The 15,138-nt window shown below is 34.0% G+C and overlaps 1 protein-coding gene and 1 long non-coding RNA gene across 2 annotated transcripts in view; both read left to right on the top strand.

The window, feature by feature from the left end:
* The window catches only part of LOC125669762 (KICSTOR complex protein SZT2-like), a 99,919-nt gene that overhangs the window by 28,673 nt on the left and 56,108 nt on the right, over window positions 1-15,138 (top strand). The gene's annotated exons all lie outside the window — the stretch shown is intronic.
* Window positions 10,361-13,632, top strand: LOC125669777 (uncharacterized). Its single transcript, XR_007368024.2, has 2 exons — window positions 10,361-12,721; window positions 13,119-13,632. It is a non-coding gene; the product is annotated as an uncharacterized LOC125669777 (long non-coding RNA).

Below are 15,138 nucleotides of genomic sequence, written 5' to 3'. Positions count from 1 at the left end.
GTTTTTACATTATGTAGAATTTATTTGCAGAGATCAATAAATACCATGAATCATAAAAAATCTTAGCATTTTAAAGAATTTATGCTATTGTATCGAATCGAAAATCATCGAATTGAAACTAAAGTACCGAAAATCGAATTGAATCGAGAAGGTACTGTATCGTTTCACCCCAATAAAAATGTACCATATTCCAAGTTAAAGGCAACAATATTGCACTTTAGCGGCAGCAAGAAGAAATGTCCATGCTGTGTAGCAAAGCAAAAGTAATTGCATCACCTTTATTTTGCAATAAAGGTAATGTTTGATTGTATAATCTTTCTCATTATTGCCCCATTCCCGATATAGCAATGGAGTTAAGGGGTAGGCAGTATGAGGTTTGTTTTGGTGCTCTGAGTCAGTTATCTTTGGAAAATCAAATGATGCATGACACGTTTTGTCCTGAAGCTGATCCCTATTAATTTTTGCTTCATCTGGCCAAATGTCATGTTGGAAATCCTTGAAAAAATGTTCTTTTTGGGGGTGATAGTTTTCACTAAGTTTTAAATCATTCTCAAGGTTGGAAAACTGCAGTAGAAAAGGTATGAACATGCTCTCATTACTGAGAAGACTGTGGGTAGACAATTGAGACGTTTTAAAGGTGTGCAAGAAAGTTGCAATTCCTCTGTGGGAAAAACATTAGAATCTCAAAGAATTTTTAAGTTGTACAGTTATTCTGTAATATCGTTTTAGGAATCCAATTGAAGCTCTGAGGAGGTAGGGCTATATCACATTGCCTGTTTGTTATCTATGGGAATGAATTAATCATATCGTATCTCAGTACTTGGTGCAGTCAGAGTCTCATCTGAAGTGTTCTGATTGGATTATTTTTAAACCTTCTAGTTTAGACATGCTTCTGGATGTTTGATTTTTCAATGTTTATGTGTCAATTTCTGAGAAACATTAATATTAATGAAACTCAGAAAGTTATTATGCTCTATATAACTAAACACTCAGTATGTCTGCTGCATGTTTAGGAGTGAAGAAGATTTTTGAATGTTAAATAGGTGTATGTTTTCTCTACATGACATATTCAGTCCCACCTTTGAACCTGTACCCCTGACCCTGGAACCATGAATTTCAGAATATAGGTAGAGACCTTCATGCTCATGATAACTATGCACATAGTATGTTGATGCATCTTTAGAAGTAGGAATATTTTCATAAAATGGTGTAATTGGTCCCAATCTCAGGGGCAGTGACTATAAAAGTTGTCATTTTTACGTAATCTAACCATGCTACACACTGATTCTAGATTTTGGAGACAATGCTGAAATAGTTACTCGGAGGAAGTTGAAAATTTCTAAAGTTAACTACAAATGACAAACGACACAACACCATGGATGGGACAGATAGCAATAAGTCACCTGAGTGGCTCAGGTAGCCCTAAAAGATAAATCGCAGGGGAAAATAAATTAAAACTGTTTTTAGACGACTTGGTAATGTTAATCTTTGTTTGTAAAACTGTCCTTTCTAGAGATACCAGTGTCCATAGATTCATCTGTATAATGTTCGTCTGCCACTGTAACTCATTCTCCTGTACTGTCTGCATCAGTCTGTGTACAATGTGTGCACTTCCTTACTGTAACTCATTCTCCTGTACTGTCTGCATCAGTCTGTGTACAATGTGTGCACTTCCTTACTGTAACTCGTTCTCCTGTACTGTCTGCATCAGTCTGTGTACAATGTGTGCACTTCCTTACTGTAACTCGTTCTCCTGTACTGTCTGCATCAGTCTGTGTACAATGTGTGCACTTCCTTACTGTAACTCGTTCTCCTGTACTGTCTGCATCAGTCTGTGTACAATGTGTGCACTTCCTTACTGTAACTCGTTCTCCTGTACTGTCTGCATCAGTCTGTGTACAATGTGTGCACTTCCTTACTGTAACTCATTCTCCTGTACTGTCTGCATCAGTCTGTGTACAATGTGTGCACTTCCTTACTGTAACTCGTTCTCCTGTACTGTCTGCATCAGTCTGTGTACAATGTGTGCACTTCCTTACTGTAACTCATTCTCCTGTACTGTCTGCATCAGTCTGTGTACAATGTGTGCACTTCCTTACTGTAACTCATTCTCCTGTACTGTCTGCATCAGTCTGTGTACAATGTGTGCACTTCCTTACTGTAACTCGTTCTCCTGTACTGTCTGCATCAGTCTGTGTACAATGTGTGCACTTCCTTACTGTAACTCGTTCTCCTGTACTGTCTGCATCAGTCTGTGTACAATGTGTGCACTTCCTTACTGTAACTCATTCTCCTGTACTGTCTGCATCAGTCTGTGTACAATGTGTGCACTTCCTTACTGTAACTCATTCTCCTGTACTGTCTGCATCAGTCTGTGTACAATGTGTGCACTTCCTTACTGTAACTCGTTCTCCTGTACTGTCTGCATCAGTCTGTGTACAATGTGTGCACTTCCTTACTGTAACTCGTTCTCCTGTACTGTCTGCATCAGTCTGTGTACAATGTGTGCACTTCCTTACTGTAACTCGTTCTCCTGTACTGTCTGCATCAGTCTGTGTACAATGTGTGCACTTCCTTACTGTAACTCGTTCTCCTGTACTGTCTGCATCAGTCTGTGTACAATGTGTGCACTTCCTTACTGTAACTCGTTCTCCTGTACTGTCTGCATCAGTCTGTGTACAATGTGTGCACTTCCTTACTGTAACTCGTTCTCCTGTACTGTCTGCATCAGTCTGTGTACAATGTGTGCACTTCCTTACTGTAACTCGTTCTCCTGTACTGTCTGCATCAGTCTGTGTACAATGTGTGCACTTCCTTACTGTAACTCGTTCTCCTGTACTGTCTGCATCAGTCTGTGTACAATGTGTAGGTCTATGTACTAAACTTATTATTTTGTCAATAAAAACTGTTTAAGGGAAAGTACTACAATAGTACTCCTTTTAGAACTTATATAAAACCAGTGATATGATTAGCAACACATTATTAATCAATATGAGAGGGGAGTTGTTGTCTGATTAGGATAATCTTTTCATTCATTTTGTCAAAGCATTGTTATAGAATCTCGGGATCTCTTTTTTCCATATTGATGAAGTACTTTGCTGTACATTTTCAATCATAGAAATGTCTGGTGTGTTTGTATGACATTTTAAGTTTTGATAAATTGGAGTTTACATTAAGATGTTACAATTTCGTGAAGATTTATTATAGTTTAAATTTAGACTAACACTATCAAAAGTAAGAGAACATTTTCCTTTCTTTTTCAATATATTTTCGGGAAAATCATTTATATCTGTCTTTTAAAAGTTACTGAAAAAATATAAATTTATGCACCATTGAGAATTCTTGTTTGTGCCTGTTTTTTCTTGATAATTTGTGAAGTGATCTCAAATCAAAGGTGTTCATTCTCGTAAAGTATTGGCAATTTCATGCTGTTTTGTCTTTTTTGTGTGAATTCTGCATTACGTGTCTGAATCACCAAGTTATGAATGGGATTAGATAGGGGAGGTCAAAATTTGTTTCTTAATTTTATCAAACAGAAATACCTGGGTATATAAGAATGAACTCAGGTTGATCATCTCAGTGCATAGTTTGATAATTGTTCATTGTATATTTCACTTCTTCGTAAGTTACTATTGAAAGCAGAAGATCAGAACCTGTTGTCCCACAATGCAAACATATATGCCATAAATAAAAGTACTGTCAGGGGTCTACAGAATTGTACTTTATTGCCTTCATAATTTACAAGGCAGTTCAGATATTGTTCTAATTCTCATTCCTAGTCATGGAGCAAAGCCTTTCAGCAAACAAAAGTGTTGTTGAGCATTTTAAAATGCCTAAATGTCCAAGCGATGACAAGAAATTCAAATAAAATTCCAGTTCCTGCTTGAAAAATATCTTGTCAAAGTAAACACTAGGCACAATGACAATGGCATTGCCTCATTATTGAGGGCAATGTTCACACTTTTGGATAGTAAGAACTACTGAATAATCGTAGTTATGAATGAAAATATTATAAAAGATATACATGTATTGTTTATTTTGAATACACATATACACAGAATTTGTGCCATAGTTTTTGTAAGACTGGGTCTATCATTTCAACTGTCCATATCTTTGAAATGGTAATGTTTCTGTATGAAGCTGATAAATGCATTATGTACCTGAGATCACAAATTTTGTATATCTATACTTATAAAAAAGGTGCCAAGACAAATTATACATTTGTACTGAAATCAATGTTTGAGAAGCATTGTTTCAAGAGAAAACTGCTAGATGTTGATGATTTCAGACGTAAAACTGCAGTTTTGTTATGATTTTACCACAAAATACATAAAAAAAATGTGTTTACAGAGTTCAAATTTGGAAGAAAATATCTGCAGTTTTTTGGATTAGCTGGAATGAATTTCATACTATAAAAAGTATTGGTTAGTGCACATATAAAAAACAAAATATATCCTTTCTTATTTCTATGCTTAAGCAATGTAGCATATGCAAGTTTTTGCCTTTTAATGGAATTGAAAAATGCACATCCGGAATGTGCCAGAGGAGATTCAGACAATGCTAACGATTTTCTGATTATGGAAAATACCATTCTAATGCCTCGTAAAATATATGTTTTGATTCCTTTAAGATATTTCAGATAATTTTTGTTTCAGACAGATTGAATATGTCAGATATAATTGTTATTCAACATAAAAATCAAAACTTCTGGTCTTTAATCTTGAAGTATTAGTAGCTTATTGGTATTTGTAGTCTTGTAATATAAGATATTTGATTTTGATTATGTTTGAGAGAAATTGAAGTTAAATTTCTAGAAATATTCAGATGGATACTTTTAATTTGAGGGGTGTTTTTATCAGTATATCTGTTTGTTGAGATATAACTAAAGTAAGCAGACAGTTTTATCGTGGACTATACTGGATTAAATACAGATCGTGAATGGACTCTGAATCTATAGTCTTGTTAGTAAGCCCTCGATAATCAGATTACATTGATAAAACTGTTAACTAGGTTACAGATGTCTGATTTTTTTAATGTAAGATATCTTGTCTAATGACAGAGAGAGGTAGACTTCAATGCATAAAATGAGAAAGAATAGCACAGCATCACCCATTTTTACTTGAATTTATAACTCAAGATACATGATTTTTGTACAAATACCAAATTGGGCTAAGTTTACAAACATTAACATTCACACTATACTGTAAAGTGGTTATTTATGCTGGAGGTTAATTATGCGTTTTTCCACGTTTTCAATTATGGGTGGGGTAAAAATGCACAGTAACTGAATATGATATATATTACATCAAATATTTATAACTAAACGCATGGGGGAAAATTACGCACTTATTAAATGACTGCGTAATTAGTGTAAATTTCCCCCTCACGTAAATGACTTTTTTTACAGTATTAGATGAGATAGTTATGGTATCACCAGTACATGAGACTCGCTATGTCTGTAGATCGTCCATTTTGCAGACTCTTGGGTTCTTGCCAGATAGCACTGTTATCATGTGAAAGCTCTAGTATCTTCAAAGTATAACACTTCCAAGTATGAAAATCTTCAGGGTTTTTGCTAATCACAATATGTATTTACGTGATTGTATAATGAATTACAAAATAAGAGAGAAAAGTGAGGATCTCTGTGTTTATTAAAGAGGCAGATGGCTTTGAATTTTACCTTATTGCACTTAAGATTTCAGATATTTCCTTCTTATAATTGGTATGATTAAATCTCAATAATAAATGCACTATAAAATATGAAAGTAGAAGAGTCTTAAATTGACAAACCTAATGACAAACAATGTCAAAGCATCTCTTTTTGTATCAGTTGTGATTGTTTTGCACAAAAAATATTGATAAATTTTACACATCTTACTGCAAAAATTTCCAGAGTCATGACCTATTTTTTTTAACCTCATGTAATTATCATTTTATCCTGAAATCTAAAATTAATTGAGAAATTTAGAAGGGTCCATGTTGAAATTATTAAGATAGCTGCAAGTGCAATTTATGGGGGAACTTACCTAGACTTATCAGAAATATTTACTTGGTATTACTAAACCTGTCTTCAAAGCATAAAACTTTTTACTTAATCAGATAAAACAGAATCTCTAGAATTTCTGGCAGTGAAATTTGGAAGTTTTTAATTTTGTTTGTGATGGAAAAAGAAAGCTCTGATTTCCAGATTTTTCTTTTTTAAAAACCATTTGTCTTCCAAATATTGTATGTAGAGCAATTTATATCAAGTTGTTAGATTTGAAATTGTACAGAATCTATATATGATGTTTTTAAAAAGATCTGACAAAAACAGTTAAATTCAAAAGACCTGAAGAAATAGTTGCACAAATTTTTAATTTGACCACATATTTTGTTGGCCATTTTATATATTAAGTGAATGTATAAACAACACGATATGAGATACTGACTGTACATATTGTAGCACAATTTACATTCTGTCACTGAAGCGTTAGCACTTATTTATGGTTGTGCGAGAATGTGAATTTTTCTATCTATCCTCAAGCATACAGAGAAGAAGCACTAATTCTTGATCTTGTCAAACAATGCACCAGCTCTGATCATACTCAATTTTAGATATGCTTGAATAGGTACATATGCAGTACATCTTTGGGGAAAAGATAGGATTGGTACCTTAACTAGAGGGAAAGCAGGAGAGTCTCCTCTGGTGATAAATGATGAAGTCAACTCAAATTTATGCATACTAAGACATGGAATATATTTTAGAACACTGTAGATGTGGGGACAGGCTAATATTCAAACAGTTCATGTCTTTTTCCCATTGTGACCTGTACATAACCATTCTGAGAGAATGGTTAATTCTGTGCTGCTAGTTTGTCAGTTCTATGCTGCTAGTTTGTCAGTTCTGTGCTGCTAGTTTGTTAGTTTTTCTTCATGGTCGCCTACCACTTTGGATCATTACAGGAGTGTTTTGTTCCATTATCATACAGTTTCATTCTGAATGCAGTCAATCTTTTTCTCATTGTGAGTGTACTGCTGGCACGGGTGTAAGAACTCCCCCAATCACATTGGGTTTGCACTCTGAGACTTGTCATAATACATGTATATCAAACTGTTGAATATAATTCTACACATTCATTGAGTATGTGTATTTCTTCTGAAGAATAAAAGGGGTTCATAAATTGCATTGTCTATGAAGAGTAAAACTTTACAAGACCATCATTGATTTATATTGCATCAATGACTACAAGACTTCGGTCAAATAACCTACTTGAATAGAATCAATCTCTCTCAGACTCATTCTTTATAAATCAATTTTTGGTTTTCAAAATATACCTGCATTTCATAAATTTAATGTTATATGATAAAGGCCCATTACATGATCATAAATATAATTAATTTTTTTGGTACACTTTATTTAAGAAAAGTATGAATTAATGCTTTTCTTTTTTTAAATCGTGATTCATCTTTCAGAGAACAGTTCTAGCCCACATCTTAGCCGTGACGTTGTTTGCATTGTCATTGAGACGTGGCACTGTGTTTGGCAGAATACTTAATATTAGTGATAATACAGCAGAGATAAGGGTCAAATTTTGGTTGTGTTTTAACAGGTCATTCATATTGCTCCTATTCTGGAAGAGGAGGGAAATGGGGAAAAAATCTTGCTGGTGGACATTGTAAGATAGGAGGGGTGATTGTGTCAATTTCTTTCTTTATATTCACCGGATAGTCGCCTGTTATCTTCCACAATCCAGATTACACTATCAAACATAGCATAATATTATCAGTGAATATGAAGAGAGATATGCAAACAAGTTTTTCCTTCAATTTGCTAGTTATAAAAAGTCATTAACTTTCCAAATTTCCCTTCATCATTTGCCTATAATGTTGTTATCAGAGTTGTTGAATTTCCCTTACTTATTTTGTATGCAAGGTTTAATAAGGAACATTATGAGCACGGCCATGTAAAAGCATATATAGTCTGGTAGAGGGGTCCATAAACCTCTCTAAAGGTCCTCACTAACTAGTCTTGTCTCAACTTGTCAACCCCTCGATAGATAGTAGAATCTTCCCTTGGTCTGTCAAAGTACAAAGTCAGTGTTTGCAATCTCTTAAGAAGGGTCCATAAAAATGGAGGAAGAGGGTTTGAATTGGCACTTAAGATGATCCTGACTTGGGAAGTACAGTAGCCAGATTTCACTGGGAGTCTGATTGACCACTGTTGGTTGTGGGTGTGAATGCAGCGTAAAACTTTTTTGATGCTGGTGCAGCTACTTCTGCTTGATAGACATTGCAATGTTATTTTGCATGAGAAAAGGAGGGAGATTTTATGTTGAATTGTATTTTTTTGGAGAAGATGTATCATTGAGTTGGAAGGTTTGGTCTCAGCAGTACAGTCAATGCCAGATCTAACTCTTCCAGCTCACTGCTGCATCCTTATGTCTGCTGCTACATGGCCATATTTTAGAGTAAGTACATTTACAGGCAATTTTGTGTTTTTGGTTGGTGCATGTTTTACAAGTCAGGTTTCCTTCAATACTGTAAAAGTGGTTATTTGTGTGTGTTTGGGGGAGAGGGACACTAATTATGTAGTCACGTAGTAAACGATTAAATTTCTCCCACACGTATAGTTATAAATATTTGGTATAATGTATATTATATGCATTCACCGCATATTTCCCTCCACGCATTAAATTGGATGTGGAAAACGCATACTTAACCCCCCAGCGTAAATAATCACTTTTACAGTAACAGATCGATACAGGCAGTCTTCTTTTGGTACCCCTTTATAATTTACTAGTCATTGACAAACAGACCGTTTTCTTGGCTTATATTGTATTGCATGAGGTGAGATAGGGCTTGGAAGAACATCTGCCATTCCCAAGGGGATTTGACAAGATAGGTAGGCTAGGATAGGTTTCTAGTAGTCTTTCTCATTCAATTCTTGAAGAAATTTATATAGATACATGGATGATACTGTAAATTTAAGAAAGTGAAGAACCAAGAATGGAACAGTGTATTGGATTATAAAGTCCTAATTAGTAGGAATTTGATTTTGCTGGTTAGGGTGAAATTCTTAAGTGAAATTGTTGTCTTGGTATCACTCTGTAGTGTCCTTCATGGAAAAGTTCCTTCCAACCTGTGAATTAATGCCATATAATACTGTTACAGTATTTAAAAACATAGATGCATAAATACAGTACAGGATTAAGTTAACTGTGAATGCTTTTAAATTAGTGAATTAACATGTTATCTTCTGAAGAGAAAACCTTTTTCATTTATGGACTTCTAAAATTGTCATGAGCCAAAGAAAGATTTTAGTTAAGCATGTTGATTGTTTAGTAATATTTTAACTGTAATCATACTGATACTAATCATGGACTGATGTTGATGAGCATAAAATAGGTATTTATAGTATTGCTTTATAGTAGTTGAGAAAATTCTCTACAAGAGTCATCGATATGCAGCTGGATTTTAAATTTCTTAACAAGCATATTGTGGATAGAAATACTTTGCTAAATAGATATGATATAACACTAGATTTTACTGCAAGTTTTATATTCAATATTTACTAAATCAACAATTCCAAAGATACAAATCATAGCCACACAGCCAGTAGGACTATCAGAATTGTTTTTTGATGTTCACATTACTTTATACTTCTATTGTTTCATTGAAAGAATATTTTCATTATATATATTATCTTCATAGAATTAACTTATCTCCTTCACATTATACATACCTGTACATACCTGTTAGACAATGTTGCATTATACATACCTGTTAGACAATGTCGCATTATACATACCTGTTAGACAATGTCGCATTATATGTACCTGTTAGACAATGTCACATTATACATACCTGTTAGACAATGTCGCATTATACATACCTGTTAGACAATGTCGCATTATATGTACCTGTTAGACAATGTACTATAGCTAGTTATTCCGTAATTTGTTACCACCACCGAGTCAAATTTCAGACACCCCCCAAATACACATCAACATTCAGTGCCTGCTCATCCTCATTCTGTGTGTGATTTTAGAAGTTTTAGCCTTTTATTTTACTGGTATAAAGTGAATGTTTTATACCCATCTCCAGTTTAGTTTCAAACTCTGTCACTATAGTAAACTTTCTATAGGTAAGTATGATGTGAAGGAGTTTATAAATTCCCTCTGAGATGTTTATCTTCGAGCGTCATACTTACCTGTTAGACTCCCTTCTTACCTCCCCATTCAATTTCATAAAAGAGAGACTACTCAAATGAAGATGAGCATGTGCTGGATTTGTACTGGGAAGTGTTTAAAATTAGACTCGGTGATGGTAACAAATTCTGGGAATAAGTGGCTATAGTAAATTCTCTATCAGGTAAGCATGATGCTTGGACATGATTATCTTGACGGAAATTTATATTCAAGTGCAGTGCATCAGTTCATATTTTGAATTAAAAATAATTTGAATTGGCATAAATAATCAGTCTTCGTTCAGCATAATATATACAAAGAAGATTCAAATACGACTTAATAAGAAGACTCAAATTGAACACATTGTTAAAGTTGAACTTGTAAATCTTGAAGAAACTTTTCCAGAAAATGTTTAAAAGATGCAATGACTTGATAATTAAGGTCTAGGAAGGACAAAAAATAGACATAATAAGGATGTCTTATGGTTCGACTGTTATGCCAGTTTTTATCACTGCTGTGTGGACTAATCATTGCAGCAATGACTTCATTAATACCAAGAAATGATGGAATTTGTTTTTATGGCTGAATAATGAGATTACAAAAGTAAACAGTGTAGCTCTCTCTGAGTATACTCTGAATTATCTGGGTATGTTGGTTATTTGTCTTGCGATATTTATATAGGCAAACAGCATTAAAATTTGGAGATCTAAAGTCAACAGTGTGTGTTGGAACCATGTTTGCATATGGGGATATTTTATAATGATAGGTAATGAAAAAGACAAAAAAGTTGTACCAATTAATGAATGAAATTTTTGTGCAGTTTATTAGGAAATTGTAAAGAATTGTTTATTGTGCTCAGCTATGTTCATAATTTTAGTGTTTCTGTTGAAAGAACAGATAAGTAAGCAAGATAAGTGTCTGGGAAAATCATATACAGATAGCTGGTTTTGCATATTGTGATAATATGAGTTTTCAATTTACTTGATCACGCATATTGGGTCATTTTGCATTACCTGTAATGTATGAAAGTAATGTGCAGAGTGAAAAAAAATTTCAAAATCAAATATTTGTCATTTGTCTTATCTATTGATTTAGGTAGGTCTATTGATCCTTGTTATGATCTTCAAACTTTGAAATGTTTTATTTAATATGGTAAGAAAAATATTCACCCTCATAAGTTTCTGCATGCCTGTACATAATCGTGTGTGGCTAGGGCCTGGTAGATAGTGCTTGTGGATTAAGTTTCACACTGCCTGTTAGGATTTCGGATGAGCCTCAAATATCTGGGTAACCTGCATGCAAACATTTACTTAGAACAAATAACCTGGGGGTTAGGGACGAGATTTACCATTTTTAGCTAGGTGCCTGATAGGTTCACACTAGTATCACTCGCACGGTGTGGAAGTTATGGACATCTCAATGAGAAAGGATTTTTTTTTGAGGGGGCAGAAATTGTGAGGAACTGCATATTGTTACAGCTGTGAACGTCTCTTAAGAATGGATTAGAAAGTTAAGTTGTGAGGATTTTTGTGATTTTATAAGATCTGACTCTGTTTTTGTGGAAGGATTAGAATGGATGGTTTTGTATTACGAAAATTTTAACCTTATAAGTTACTTGTATGAAATTTGAGAATATGTAGTTCAAGAAGATGAAATAATTGGTCATTTGGTTTAAAAGAAATGTACTTCCTGCCTCTTCTTAACAGAATGATATGCTACTCTTTAAATCTTGCATTACTGTGGTAAAAAAAAAAACCACCCTGTCCAAGTTCAGGGAGTTGTATTTTCAGTTTCATTTTTCATTTTTTAATCATTAAAAAGAGATCTGGCTCCTTGTACAATTTGAAGTATATATGGATCCTGATAAGGTGGTTATAAGGTTGTAAATCTGAGAGGTCTGTAAAAAACAATTGAGCGTGGGTAGACAGGGTATTTCTTGTCTTTGGAGAAAGATATAAGATCTTGAGTGGCTATTGCAACAAAAGATTTGAATTTGTTTGTTTAAAGTGCTTATTGGTTTGAATGCTTTCATTTTTACTTACAACTAGTTGCATTGATGGGGTGTATTTGAAAGGAGGGAGATGTGTCTGGAAGAGACTGCTTTTCGAAGGAAAATGGTTGTATTTGGTAGAGGTGTGCTTGGAATAATGTCATGTACAAGGTCTTCAGAAGGAGATTGCAGGTGTATTTGAATGGGAAAGGGGCATATTTCAAAACGAAAAAAAAACGGGTGTATTTGGAGTGGAGAGAGTTTTATCTCATCGTTAATTGCCGGGTGAGATTCAACTCCTCCAACTGCACACTACGCCAGCTTGCAGCTCATGGACTTTTCTTCACATCAATACTGCGGGGCAGTTTTCTTCACATCAATACTGCGGGGCAGTTTTCTTCACATCAATACTGCGGGGCAGTTTTCTTCACATCGATACTGTGGGGCAGTTTTCTTCACATCGATACTGCGGGGCAGTTTTCATATCTACACTGTCTTTTTTGATTCCTCAATTGCAATATGACTGTGAATATTTGCCCTCTACTTAGTACATAAGATTAAAGAGGTATGTATGACTATGCATAAAAGAATCTGTTACTTGTGTGATGTATATGGAACACATATAATTTTATAATTTTATGTTGGTTAATATTGAATTTGAATCAATAAAGTATGAAGAAGGAGTTCCATTTTCTTTTATGTTCTGTATGAGTTATGTGAAAATTTACTGTATATATAACATGACTCTCATTCAAATCATATTGGGTAAGATGATTATATAAATGGAAATTGAAATAGTTTGAGTTAAAGCTGTAAAATGTATATAAATCAAGTTCTAGTTTATGGTCAGGTTATTTTGTTAACGTCATCAGTTGCACTTTATTATTATTTGTCATTCAGCTTTATCTAGATTTTATTGATTCTGTTATGATATAGACATTATGTAGATACCAGCTCTATAGTTACAGGTATACTCAGTGTGTAAAGGTACACCTCAAGTTTGAAGCCTACTTGCAGTATCAGATAGATATTATTAATTATGGACAATCCACACTTAGCATGTGATAGGACGCAACCTTTACCCACCAGTGAGATATGTGCTCTAGATGGAATGATCTGATAACTGATAAACCCTTGGCCTGTATAACAAGATTGGACTTGTCCGGAACGCCGTTGCCTGGGAAAGCTGGTCGTGTGATTAGGGGGGTGTTTGTGTGCAGATCCAATGTGTACCATCATCCAATCTCCCACTTAAACGAGGACCACTGAGCTAAAAAGTCTGCTATCTACTGGCCCCGATAAAGCTTGACAAATACTGGAAGTGAAGCAGTATAGGTACATTATATACAGAGCTGCCTGTGATCTTGTCCCAACACGGAATAAAATGAAAGTAGAACAATTGCAGAAAATATGTCGCATTGTAGTAGATATATGTGTATTTGTCTAGTTGTTATTCAAATTAAACATTCAATTCTTCATGTTTCTCCTTTTTCTTTGTTAAAAAAATAAGTTATAACTATCTGAGTGGGTGATGACTGAAATGAACTTGGAACACATTTTTGGGTGATGCTTAACCTGTGTGTCTCTCACATGTACAAAACAAACAAACTGTTTTGATATAGATAAAGCAAGATGCAATGTAAGTCATTATAAAAAAAATTATGGTAATATTTCCTGTAGATTTCGTTTACTTTGTAAGTTCTTTTTCTAAATCTGATTTTAAAAAGTAAAGTATGGATTGTATTTTTAAAATATTTTTGGGAAAAGGAGTTAGTCTGTGACCTTCTACAGGAAAACATACACTGTTTATCAACCATTGGTGCCCCTTATAAGTCGAATCTTATAAGTCGAATCAATCCAAATCAGCCTATTTTAATCTATTGTGGAATCACTCATTTTAGTGTTAGTGTAATGATTTATATCTACCTAATACAGTATGTCAGTGCATACAACAAATAAACAAAAATCCCTTATCTGTCAACTACAAAAAGTTTCATCTGTAAGATGCGTGGTCTTAGAAATATGCAGCGAGCATTCCCAAGATTCCATGACTTCTGGAATGTACCTTTGTGATGTAGGTAATCAGTTTAACAAAAAAATATTTAAAAATTGAGGGACTGTTAATTGTTCAATGAAAATTTATTTTATATTGGGCAAAAGGGCCTTATATTGTAAGGTTCTGTTAGTCCAGTCGACATTCATGCTTGCTGCCGTTATTGGTATTTTTACATAAAATGGCTATTTTTCACCCAGTCTTCTGGGAAACATCAGTACAGACATGGACAAACTTTAAATTCATACCATTATAGGTTTATTTTTATTTTTAAAAAACTCCCCTTGAAATAAGTCAAGTATGAATGTCAAAACTGGAACAACGATGCTATCAAAAAGATCAAACTGAGATTCTGTAGGTGAATTGAATTGTCTTATCTTATTTAGAACACCGTACATCGCTTTTTGTGCTTGTTCACATAAATATGTTTTTGCTTTGCAGAAAGAACCTGACCTAGAAAATATGATTCCTAGATACTTAAATTCTTTTACAGTTTCTATGGCATTACCATTGTAATAGAATGTCTTTGTCGGCATTCTACCTTTTGAAAAAATTGAAATCTTAGTTTTGTTAACATTTACATTCAGTTTCCATCGTGAACAATACAAATAAAACTTTTTTAAATTAAAGCATTTTGTAAATCTACATCTGTTTCAGCCATAATAACAGTATCGTCAGCATATAACAAAATAAAAAGTTTCAGATATACATATAATTCATCTTCAAGTATACTTGTTACACTTTGCAAACCAACAATGTTTTTATGCACACCCACATACCTTTCATGAAGTGCTAATGTGCTTCATGAAGTATATCAGCATGAAGTGTCACAGTTCTTACCCTGGTGTAGTTTCAAAAATGAAATTTATTTTTATGCTCCTGAAAATTTTTCAGTGTAGGATGTAGTTGCCTTTGTGTGAGCTCATATC

Source organism: Ostrea edulis, chromosome 4, assembly GCF_947568905.1.
Source record: "Ostrea edulis chromosome 4, xbOstEdul1.1, whole genome shotgun sequence".
NCBI lineage: Eukaryota > Metazoa > Mollusca > Bivalvia > Ostreida > Ostreidae > Ostrea > Ostrea edulis.
This window is presented reverse-complemented; position numbering and strand designations above follow the sequence as displayed.